This window comes from Rhinopithecus bieti, unplaced genomic scaffold, assembly GCF_001698545.2.
Source record: "Rhinopithecus bieti isolate Rb0 unplaced genomic scaffold, ASM169854v2 scaffold_1017, whole genome shotgun sequence".
NCBI lineage: Eukaryota > Metazoa > Chordata > Mammalia > Primates > Cercopithecidae > Rhinopithecus > Rhinopithecus bieti.
The window spans coordinates 4934172-4946652 of record NW_016803657.1 but is presented as its reverse complement, the minus strand read 5'-3'; the positions used below and the strand labels follow the sequence as shown (position 1 = coordinate 4946652).

At 50.1% G+C, this 12481-nt stretch overlaps 1 long non-coding RNA gene across 1 annotated transcript in view; it reads left to right on the top strand.

Moving 5' to 3' along the window:
* Nucleotides 1-213: 213 nt before the first annotated feature.
* The window catches only part of LOC108542515 (uncharacterized), a 34672-nt gene continuing 22404 nt past the window's right edge, over nucleotides 214-12481 (top strand). Inside the window, exons 1-2 of the long non-coding RNA XR_001889302.1 lie at nucleotides 214-273; nucleotides 9009-9109. This is a non-coding gene — a long non-coding RNA (uncharacterized LOC108542515). The remainder of the gene's footprint in view (nucleotides 274-9008; nucleotides 9110-12481) is intronic.

Here is a 12481-nt window from a genome sequence, read left to right as displayed (position 1 = left end):
TATTAGCCAGAAGTTTCCCTGGAGGATTTAAAGGCGGTGAGGTGGGGAGGGTGGTGTGAGTCAGAGTGAGGGGAGAACAATATTTCCCGGAGGACTCCTGGGGATGAGGGAGGAGAGGAGGCAGGGAGCATCTGAGTGAGTCCTCCAGCCTTCCTAGAGCCACCCAGCAGGCCAGTGGGAGGGTGGGGAAGCCAGCCACCATTGCTGATGGGGGGAAGAGCTATTGATGGCTGAGAGCCCAGGCAAGCCTGGGAAAGGAAGGTGAGCTGACAGGTAGGAAAATAGGAGACTTCTTTTCACACGGGGAAGCAAAATGAAGGTTTTGTTATTGATTTTTTTTCAAGGCCTGTTGTTGGTTGCAATTTTATCTCTTTTAATATTTTAAGAGAAAAAATCTAACGTTGGCATTATTTTTTACTGTCATGTCATGGATGGTTTCTGACAACGTGACTCAAACAGAGCCCTGTGGGAAATGGGGAGTTACCTGGGTTGCATTTGGGGGGCTGCATCTGGATTCTGGTGCAAATGTGTTGTACCCAGCGTGGACCTGGGCAGAGAGCGTTTTACACCGTGACCTCCTGGCTCTGGGCTTGTGAAGTCCGTGGTTTGAGCCTTATCTGACTTGAGCTATTCTGAGTCTCAGAATACAAATGCAAGTCAGAGAGAGGTTGTAGAGAGAGCACGAAAACCGGAACTATGTTTTCTGGGAGTATGCACAGTAGGGGGGCAGGATATTTTAGGTGGAAAGTCTCAGAGTAATTGGTAAATTGAGGAAGCCATATTAACCTCCCCTGGAAAAGTCTGAAGGTTTAAATTTGAAATTCGATTGATTTCCCCCACCTCCCAATTTCCACAAACACCAAGGTTTTGGGTTGTATTTGTTTTGTTTTAGAATTTAGACGCCCTTGCCTTCTATGTCACAGGTTATGGAAAAAAGAAAAGGGATAAGTAAATAAATAAATTAGAGGCATTTTCGGATACTGAGAGTTTGGGGGTTGTTTTGTTTTGTTTTTGAGACAGAGTCTCATTCTTTCACCGAAGCTGGAGTGCAGTGACCCAATCTCCACTCACTGCAACCTCTGTCTCCAAGGTTCAAGCGATTCTCCTGCCCAGCCTTCCAAGTACTTGGGATTAAAGGCAAGCACCACCATGCCTGGCTAATTTTTGTAGTTTTAGTGGAGACGGGGTTTCGCCATGTTGGCCAGGCTGGTCACCAACTCCTGAACTCAAGTGATCCACCTGTCTTGGCCTTCCAAAGTGCTGGGATTATAGGCATGAGCCACCGTGCCCAGCCCTGAGAGTTTTTAAAAGAATTTAAAACTGATTACCCCATCTTTCCTTCCTTTGGTCATTCACACACTTACGGAATACTAAATAATTGAACCAATAGAGGAATGAGGAATTGTCCTCCTGTTCCACAGAACCTAGCACCCAGAAGGTCCACAGTAAATATCTGTGGACTGCCTGAGCAGCTGCCCATCGGGGTGCCAAGACTGGCCATAAGGAGGATGTCATCAAGTCCTGCGCTGCAAATTTATAGCCCAGTGACCAGAAAAAGAAAGAGCCAGAAAGAAGGGAGCAGAGAACCAGAGCTAACCAGGCAAATCCATGCTTGCAAATGAACCCCCAGCTGCCATCTTCATGCCTGCCTCTCTCCCCTTTGCCCATCATTACAGACTACCTCTCTGCCATGCCTATATCCATGCCCTTTGCTGCTGACTTTGCAGTTCTTCCATGAAAGGGATGGGATCTGTTTCTCCATATCCTGGCTTTGCGTTTACCCATGGGATGTACTTTGCCCATTGGAATGAGGTGGGCGTGATGGTGCACCTAGGCTTCAAGAGCACCCACGGCTTTGCTCTTGTTCTCTGATCTTTCTGCTGTCATCATGAGCAGAGCATGCCTGGCCAGCCCACTGTCTCAGGAGGAAGACAAGAGATGCATGGGTCAGAGCCTCTCTGGCCAAGCCCAGTCTAGCACATCCAAGCATCCAAGACTCTGCTGGCCCTCTGACCAATGAGAATAATAACTACTGTTTTTTGTTTGCTTGTTTGTTTGTTTGTTTGTTTGTTTGTTTTTGAGATGGAGTCTCGCTATGTCACCCAGGCTGGAGTGCAGTGGTGCAATCTCAGCTCACTGCAAGCTCTGCCTCCCAGGTTCATGCCATTCTCCTGCCTCAGCCTCCATCCAGAGTAGCTGGGACTACAGGTGCCCACCACCACACCCAGCTAATTTTTTGTGTTTTTAGTAGAGATGGGGTTTCACCATGTTAGCCAGGATGGTCTCGATCTCCTGACCTTGTGATCCACCCCCTTTGGCCTCCCAAAGTGCTGGGATTACAGGTGAGAGCCACCACACCCAGCCTAAATAACTACTGTTTTAAGCCACTGAGTTTTGGGGTCGTTTGTTACGCAGCAGTTTTATAGTGGTAGCTAACCAATACACCCCATTCCTGTGGATGGTTCAGTCTTCCCTGGTGCACACATCTGGCTCATCTGCACCTCCCACAACACCCCCAACCATTGTTTCTCTGCATGTGATTCTAATATTGATTCCTAAGACCCTTGAGCACCACCACTGATTTTTCAGGCCACCTATTTCCTTTGTATCAACGTTTTCATCTCCTTTGAATCTTTCTTCAGTCCATGTCACCTCTTGCATCTGGATCTGGCTTGTCCTGCCCCCATCCCCTCTTCCCTGTGCTTGGTGTTCATATCCACTCTTCCTCCCTCCAGTTCCCACTTCTCCCTGCCTCCGGGCATGGGCAGGTGCCTCCCTCCCACTGCCCTACTCCTGGAATCTCCGCTGCCACCTTTGAAGGAAGGAATTTAGAAATGCTCCGTGAAGGCATTATTCATACACTAGACATTGTCACTGTTGACAGGGTAGGTAGGTCCCCCTGTGGGCCCTGGTGACCTCCGATGCCAAGATCTCCTGGTGGAGGGAGCCGGGCTTGTGTGGAATAGACACAGCCTTGTCTGGCAGCGCGCAGCCTCTGCCAACAGCAAATTCTGTCGACCGCGACTGTTACTTGACAGCATTTGTTAACATATTAATGACAGAAAAAGGCTTTTTGGCAGAAATATCTCATCCTTGAGTCCTCCTCTCTGGAAAAAAGGAATGGGGTTCTTTGGGGAGTTAAAGTAGACATAAAAGAGCCAAGACCCCCTGGAGAGGATCCCCCGTTCTCACGCTGTCTTGGAATGTGGGTTCTCTAGGCATGACACTCATCTCTTGAGCCCCAAAGCCATGCCTTTGATTGCAAGAAACAGAGAACCACACAGGCTTGCCCAAGCAAAAGGGATGTCTCCACCAGGATCCATCAGGAAAGATGGTAAAGTTGGGTTAAGATAGCCACAAAGCGCTGAAGAAAGGGATTAGAGTCCTTTCTCCGTACCCACGGCAGATTGGTTTCAGCATCCCCCACGGATACCAAAATCTGCAGATGCTCAAATTCCTGATATAGAAGGGCATATTATTTACATGTAACCCACACACATCTTCCTGCATACATTAAATCATCTCTAGGTTACTTATAGTACCAGATACAATGTGAGTGCTTTGTAAATAGTTGTTATACTGCATTGCTTTAACAATTTGTATTATTTTATTGTTGTATTTTCTTTTTTACAATATTTTTGATCCAGGGTTGGCAGGCCCTGTGATTGGTGGGCCCGTGGTTGGTGGAGCCGTGGTTGGTGAGGCCCATGGTTGGTGGGGCCCGTGGTTGGTAGGCCCAAGGCGACCCCATGAGGAAAGAGCTAGGCATCCACACCCTGCCCTTGCTCCTTCTGTCCCTCTGAATTGCTTCTGGGCGTCCTCATTGGGTGAGCCAAGTGGGAAGCCAGAACCAGGGTAGGCCATTGATACTGTCCATGAAGATCAGCCTCCTGGGCTGAGAGTCGAAAGGAGCAGGTGGATCGCAGGGTTGGATATCTGTAGCTCTTAAGCACACCCAGCACAGCTCTTGGAACCGGGCTCCACACAGTCTGATCTGAGAAGAGGTCCTGGTAACAGCACCACCACAGACATGACAGCCTCTCACCATGCCTTTGGTCTCACCACCAAGTGTCAAATCAAGTCCTTGTTTCTTTGTTTGAATTCCAAAGAAACAGAGAATCTGATGGACAGAATTTCAGATTTGGGAACCAAAATACATACTACAAGAGGACGCTGGAGAGCCTCTGGGCTGCTTGGACCAGGCTGGCGGGTGGCACGCTTCCTTCCATGGGGGATTAGGGGATATGTATCTGGGAATGATGTATTCTCATTCATTCATTCTGCCTGAGTTTGAAATTTCCCAGGAGCGGATCCTGAAATGCTGATGCCAATGCAGGTAGTTTATTTGGGAGGTGGCCCAGGAAAGCATAGATAGGGGAGTAGAGAAATGAGGTGGAAGGGGAGGAGCCTCTAATAGAGAGTGTGTTACTGAGCCAACCACCACCAAGGCACCTGGGCTTCATCCTGCTGGGTTCAGAATTAGTGACTCAGTGTAGACCATGTCCTCAGAGTGACTCCAACTCCAGTGTGGTGTGTGGTGTGTGGATATGTATAGTTATATTTATATTGTTTTTTTGTTTTCTTTTGTTTTGTTTTATTGTGAGACAGAGTCTTGCTCTGTCTCCCAGGCTGGAGTGCAGTGGCACTATCTCGGCTCACTGCCACCTCCACCTCCCGCATTCAAGAGATTCTTCTGCCTCAGCCTCCCGAGTAGCTGGGATTACAGGCACCTACTACCATGCCTGGCTTATTTTTGTATTTTTAGTAGAGACAGGGTTTCACCATGTTGGCCAGGCTGGTCTTGAACTCCTGACCTCAGGTAATCCACCCACCTTGGCCTCCCAAAGTGCTGGGATTATAGCATGCTTGGCCTTATACTGTATTTTGATATATGCTATATTTATATTATATATATATCAGTTATATTGCACATACATATATACATATATATCAGTCATTGGCTGAGTGTTACTGAATGCAGAAAGCCATCCAGTCTCAGGTTCTTTTGGACCCCAGTGGCCAGAGAGGGCCCCCAGGCAGCTAGAAGTCAGGGCAGTGTACTACGATAGTGGTTTTTTTCTTGTTGTTTTGTTTTGAGAAAAGGTCTTACTCTGTCGTCCAGGCTGGAATGTAGTAGTGTGCCATCTTGGCTCACTGCAGCTTTCACCTCCTGGGCTCAAGTAATCCTCCCACCTCAGCCTCCTGAGTACCTAGAACAGGAGCGTGCCACCATGCCCAGCTAATTTTCTAATGTTTTATAGAGACAGGGTCTCACTATGTTGCCTAGGCTGGTCTTGAACTCCTGGCCTCAAGCAGTCCGCCCCACCTCGGCCTCCCAAAGCACTGGGACTACAGGTGTGAGCCACCGTGCCTGGCTGGTGTTTTAATGTTTCTTGGGATTTGTCTTAATTCAGGTATGGTAAGACACAGAGACACAGAAATGACAGTCATGAAAAAAGGCTTTTTACACTCACAGATCCCAGGACATGTCACATGGGGCCGCAAAAAGCAGGCCCAGGGTCAGTCCAGAGACAGAGGGGGTGGGAGGAAGTGTGTGAGAGCCTTTGTGGTGGTTTCAAAGGGAAGGCACAGGTGGGGCAGGGCAAGCAGGCTTCAGGTTGGCTGTTTGGATCATTTCAGTGGGCTCCGGGACCCAGGAGCTGCCCCTTGTTATCCAGTACCTGGCCCTGGGGTGGTCAGGGCAGGTTGGATGGGTGGCCAGAGTGTGACAGCCCCACAGAGGAGGTGGTTGGAGATGGGTTGGTTGGTTTGCAGATGAAAGCTATACTCACCGGTGAGTCATTTCCTATCTCTAGGGATTGGCTAGCCCTGGGAGGGAGGCACAGTCCCTCCAGGGTCAGAAAGACCCGAGGCATCAAAGGGTCAGAACATAGCAAAGGAAAGTGGTGGTGAGTACAAATGGTCAGGACAGAGGGGACAAAGAGGGGGCTTGAGGGGCGAGCACTGACGGCAACTGCTGCACCTTTATTCAACTACTTATTAGCAACCTGTTTAGAAAGTCCTGTCCCAGCCGGGCGCGGTGGCTCAAGCCTGTAATCCCAGCACTTTGGGAGGCCAAGACTGGTGGATCACGAGGTCAGGAGATCGAGACCATCCTGGCTAACACGGTGAAACCCCGTCTCTACTAAAAAATACGAAAAACTAGCTGGGTACGGTGGCGGGCGCCTGTAGTCCCAGCTACTCGGGAGGCTGAGGCAGGAGAATGGCGTGAACCCGGGTGGTGGAGCTTGCAGTGAGCTGAGATCCGGCCACTGCACTCCAGCTCGGGCGACAGAGCGAGACTCCGTCTCAAAAAAAAAAAAAAAAAAAAAAAAAAAAAAAAAAAAAAAAAAAAGTCCTGTCCCACATGCAGGGGAAATGGGGTAAATACTCGTTGCTGCCTTCATGGTGTGTGGCACGTGGGCGTGGGGCCTCAGCGCAGGGCAGGTAGAGCAGGAGCCCCAGTGCATGCAGACGTCATCCGCGCCCCGGAGGACAAGGAGCACGTGTTTCTGGTCCTGCATCTAGTCTGGGCACCAAGGGTTCTGCTTCCAGAGCCAGTTCTCCAAGCAGCTTGGCACACAGATTGCAGTTCCCTGTGCCAGAGCTTGGCCAGGGTGATGCCGTCCACTGGTTTCTCAGGACATGATATTTTCTGCTGAACCAACATGGCACACCCTGCATCTTCCAAGGCCATTTGGGGAACTTGTGGATCTGCACAGGAGGCCAGTTGGCAGTGAACAGAACGGGGTGCATAGAGAATCCCGATGGTGGAAGTCAGGGCACTCAGGGAAGGCTAGCGCCTCTTGGAGAAGGATGTCGACATGGGGTCTCTCAGTGTCAACCACTTTGTATTAAAAAAAACAAAACAAAAACAAACAATAACAACAACAACAAAAAATACTTCGAATGGTGGGAGCCTCCCGAGGCTCCAAACACCAACAGTCTTCAAACAAGGCAATTAATTTTTCCATTTAAATCCCATCCTCCCTGAAGCCATGAGAGTTTTCTCTTAGTAAACTCTGAACATTCACGTGGCTGGAAGTAAATCAGTTACCCGTGCTGAAAAGAAGAGACCCACACACTAAAAGGAAAACGAAAAAGAGTCGTGAGGACGTGTGAAAAATGGACCGATTTTGAGAGTCTACTTTGGAAAACAGCATCCGTTTTCAAGCATTTCCACTTCATTTCTGCGTTAATGGGTCCCTCGTTTCCAGGGTGCCATTTTCCCTTCAAAAGATGAGAGCCAGCCTGGCTAGAGACATCCCCTCTCTCTGGGGAGCAAGTTGGGGGTGTCTCTGCTTCCAGGCAGTGTGGCAAAGCACACTACAGGCCCAGCCTCGTCCAACCCCATTGCAGCATTACACAGGACAGTTGCAAACGCCTTTCTTCATTATGATTTTTTTTTCCTAGAGCTTGCTAATTAAATCATTAAAATTTTATCTTCACTTAACCATGGATAAGAAGCATTTGAAACATCTAATTAGCATGCTGCAAGAGGTGCATAGAAGCCAGGAATCTTTGCAAGTTAGATCTGTTAGGAAGGGGAGATGGATGAGGTGGGGGAGGGAAGAGGCACCAGAAAGGAGATAGCAAAAGACGATGGGGTGGCTTATTTGCAAAGGAATCTGTAACCGCTTTGCCACCTGTGATCAGAGCCACCTACCTGGTCCTGTTCCGTGCCTTTCTCATGAGCTTTGGCTGGCAGCCACAGCCAGGTTCCTACCCAGAATGGCAATCCCTGTGAGTGGGGACGGGGATGGGTGTGGGGCGGAATGCTTTTCGAATTTCAGGGCTCTCGGCTCCACATTCTAAATTGCATTTCAAATTTTACATACATTTACATGCAGGGTCTCTGAGTTCCCTGCCCTTCTCTCACTCCCAGTCAGCAAAATAAAATATCATGAAATAAAATGGAAGTAGTGCAGCTCCAAGGTCAAGCTAATATTCAGCAGGTTGCGAAAAGGGCCCCCGGTCCCTGGGGAATAGACGCTGTCAGTTCCAGAGCCTGTCTCTAGTGGCCAGCAGCATGCTAAGTGCATCCTGTGATCTCACATCATCCCACAAACACCCTGGGGTTTGTATTATCATCTCCTTAGCACGACCCACCTGCGGCTGTATTCGTTTCCTAGGGATCCCATCACCACGTACCATAAACTTGGTGGCTTAGAACAACAGACACTGGCCAGGCGTGGCGGCTCACGCCCATAATCCCAGCACTTTGGGAGGCCAAGGCAGGTGGATCACTTGAGGTCAGGATTTTGAGACCAGCCTGGACAACAGGGTGAAACCCTGTCTCTACTAAAAACACAGAAATTAGCCGGGCGTGGCGGCTTGCACTTGTAATCCCAGCTACTTGGGAGGCTGAGGCAGGAGAATCACTTGAACCTAGGAGAGGGAGGTTGCAGTGGGATTTTGCCACTGTACTGCAGCCTGGGTGACAGAGCGAGACTCCGTCTCAAAAACCAACAACAACAACAAAAAACAAAAACAAAGAAACAAAAAAATACAAAAATTAGCTGGGCGTGGTGGCAGGTGCCTGTAATCCCCGTTACTCAGGAAGCTGAGGCAGGAGAATCGCTTGAACCCGGGAGGCGGAGATTGCAGCGAGCAGAGATGGTGCCACTGCACTGCAGCCTGGGCGACAGAGCAAAGACTCTGTCTCAAAAAAAAAAAAAAAAAAAAAAAAATCCAAAAAACCAGACGCTTATTTTCTCATGGTTCTGCAGGCCAGAAGTCCAGAGTCAAGTGCCATGCTCCCTCTGAAGCCTGCAGGGAAAGACTGTCCCTTGCTTGTTCCAGCTGCTGGGAGCCGCAGACCTTCCTTAGTTTGCACCCTCATCACTCCGATCTCCACGTGACACTCTTCCTGTGTCTCCACGCCCTACTCTTCCCTAAGCCTGCCGTCTCTGTCCAAATTTCTCCTTTTCGTAAGAGTACAGTTATGTTGGATTAACGTCCATCCATCCTAATGAACTCATCTTGTTGTTGTTCTTGTTCTGAGACAGGATGTCACTCTGTGAGCCAGGCTGGAGTGCAGTGGCACGATCATAGCTCACTGCAGGCCCAAGCCCTGGGTTCAAGCAAACCTCCTGCCTCAGCCTCCCAAGTAGGTGGAACTGTAGGTGCATGCCATGTGTACCACCATGCCCAGGTAATTTTTTTTTTTTAATTGTGTAGAGATGAGGTCTCGCTGTGTTGCTAAGGCTGGTCTCAAACTCCTGGGGTCAATCGAGCCTCCCTCCTCGGCCTCCCAAAGTGCTGGGACTCCAGGCATGAGGCACGGCACCTGGCCAAATGACCTCATCTGAATTATCTCTGTAAAGACCCTGTCTCCAAGGAAGGTCTTAGAGTTAAGACTCCAACTTACCTAGTTGGGCAGAGCAATTCCACCCCATAACAAGAGCAAGGAGAGGTTTGGAAGGTAGTTCAAGGTCACACAGCTGGTAAAAATGGGAGCTGCATTTCCCGCCCAGTCTGACCTCAGCACAGGCTCTTGCTGCCTTGCTGTCAGAGGTGTGCCCTCTAGGCCTCAAGCTCAGGGGCTTCTGCCACCCCCAGGAGGGTCCCAGTCCTGGAGCCGGCCAAGACCAGTCAGCAGGAGGACATCAGGTAGGCCCAGAGCCACCCAAACCAAGCATGACAGGCGCTGGCCAGACCTGATGGACACCCAGGAGCCTGAAGCTTCAGCCTTCTCTCATGGATAGAGGTGCTACCATCTTTGTCACAGCTGTTTTGTGGAATTCCAGGGCCTGTGCAAATAAAATCTCCAAGTGCAAGAATTTCATGGGGTCCTGTCAAGGGGGCTGCCTACCCCCCGTCTCCAGGTCTACTGACTGCCTTGCTCATACCTGTCCTCACAACCGCTTTGTCCCTGGATAGGACAAAGTGGTCCTGAGATGGACAGCCAAAATTCACATAGATTTCACAAAATTCACACAGAATTCACAAAATTCACACAGGACTCATGTCCTTGTGTCCTAAGCCCTGGAAGCACCTGCCCAGGGGCCCTGGCATCACTCAGGGGTTGACGGGAAGGGAGGGGCCTGACAAGCCTTGTGGGTCCCCCACAATCAGTCCCTGCCTTCCGGGGCCGTCTCTGTCATCCCCACCCTCATCCTGCTTGGAAGGAAGCTCCAGGGTGCAAGCAGGAGAGAGGAAGCTGGAGGAGCCATGGGAAGGGGTGGTCCGGGACAGCCGGACATCCACTCTCACTCACGGCCAGCTCAGGACAAGTGGACAGTCTTTGGGACGCTCCATGCTCCACTTTCATTCCTGCTATAAATGAATGGCCCCCGGGCAAACTGGCACACTGGCCAGCTTTTCTACAGGAGGGGATTAGAGACAGGAAGGAGTTCCCATTAAACACAGCAATTATTTAAAATCCTTCTAGGCAACGTGCAGGAGACAGTATGCCAAACACTTCAGGAGACCCCAGCACCGAGCCACGACGATACTGTCAAGTTGCAGATATGGTGGGAGAAAGAACGTCCCATGTCAACACTCACAAAACACAACACACGTGGTTTGGAGCAGCAGCGACAGCAATTAACCTGATATGTTTGTTATGAGATAATGAGAGCATGCAGTTCTTTGATTTCCACTAACTGCCTGGGGAGCTTAACCCTTCCTCTGGAACGGTCTCTGGTCTCCGGGCTGGAATGTGTTATCTGATTGTAGGCCTTCTTGGCAAGCTCCCTGGTGTGCTACAATTTCAGATGCTTGGGTGATAGACTCTGATCTCAGTGAATTACTGAGATTTCTTCAAAGAGCTGGGGGAGCAGGTGAGCTGAGGGGGGAAGGAAGTGTCACCACTGGTAGATGGAGTACAGGAACAAACCCTCTGTCCATTGTAATCACCGGCCACAGTGAACCTGCAGTTTTGTCTTGGTCAGAGAAGGAGTCTGGGCAGGGAAAGGCAGGTCTGTAGGGCCCCACACAGTCCTTGGTGCAAAAACACAGGCTCTGTGCCCTTCCTCTATCCCCCAGCAGGTAAGAATTCACTTCATTCCTCCCAGGAGCCACGCATATGTGAATCCAAGGAAGTCCTGGTTAGGCCGAGCATGGTGGCTCACACCTGTAATCCCAGCACTTTGGGAGGCCGAAGCAGGAGAATCACTTGAGCCCAGGAGTTCAAGACCAGCCTGGGCAAGATAGTGAGACCCCCTATCTCTACCAAAAATAAATAAATAAATAAAATGCAAAAGTTAGCCAGGTGTGGTGGCACACATCTGTAGTCCCAGCTACTTGGGAGGCCGAGGCAGGAGAATCACTTGAACCTGGGAGGTAGAGGCTGCAGTGAGCCATGATTACGCCACTGTACTCCAGCCTGGGTGACAGAGCAAGACCCTATCTCAAAAAAAGAAAGAAAGAAAGAGAAAGTTCTGGTTAGACTTGGACTGAGCAGAGAGAAGGCAAAAGTCACTTCTGTTTCCTTGTTAGAAGGGAACATTTCAAAGAACAGAAAGCAGACAGGACTTTGTGAGGTGTGTCCTGAAATTTCTCTCGCCCGGAGCGCTCCCTGGGGCCTTATTGATGCCCTAGGCAGTTCACATTGCAGAGAATCTGAGGAGTGCTCCTAATTGGTCCTGCATGCTTCTGAGCCAGTCCACTCCATCCTCCGTGGTTACCAGCTCCTCTCTCACCATAAAACCAGAGCATATGGCTCTCGTAGCCAGAGGGGTTTCTCCGCTGACTGGGAGCTGTAACAAGCCTGCCACCTTCCCTATCAGGCTCAGTGGGTAGTGTCTGGGGTCAGAGCCCACTCTTGTGTCTTCCCCACACACAGGGTTCTGTGGGGTCTTGGCCAATGATACTCTGAAGGTCTTAGACTTGCAGCTGGAGGGGTGGTTGTCCATGCACTGGCAAGCATTCCCTGGAACTTGGTTCAAAACCTGCACCTCCTGAGTCAGAATCCACATATGCCCTTGGGACTTTCAGGTGATCCGGTGCTTCTCATGACTTGAGAAGAGCTTCTTTGGGTGTGCTGGTCCATTGTCACACTGCTAATAAAGACATGCCTGAGACTGGGTAATTTATACAGGAAAGACGTTTAATGGACCCACAGTTCCACACGGCTTGGGAGGCACAATCACGGCGGAAGGCAAGGAGGAGCAAGTCACGTCTTACATGGATGGCGGCAGGCAAAGAGAGCTTCTGCAGGCAAACTCCCCCTTATAAAACTATCAGATCTTGGCCGGCGTGGTGGCTCATGCCTGTAATCCCAGCCCTTTGGGAGGCCGAGGTGGGTGGATCACCTGAGACCAGCCTGGCCAACATGGTGAATCCCGGTCTCTACTGAAAATACAAAAAAATTAGTTGGGCGTGGTGGTGGATGCCTTTAATCCCAGCTACTTTGGGAGGCTGAGGCAGGAGAATCACTGGAACCTGGGAGGCAGAGGTTGCAGTGAGCTGAGATGGTGCCATTGCACTCCAGCCTGAGTGACAAGGGTGAAACTCTGTCTAAAAAAAGAAAAAAAAA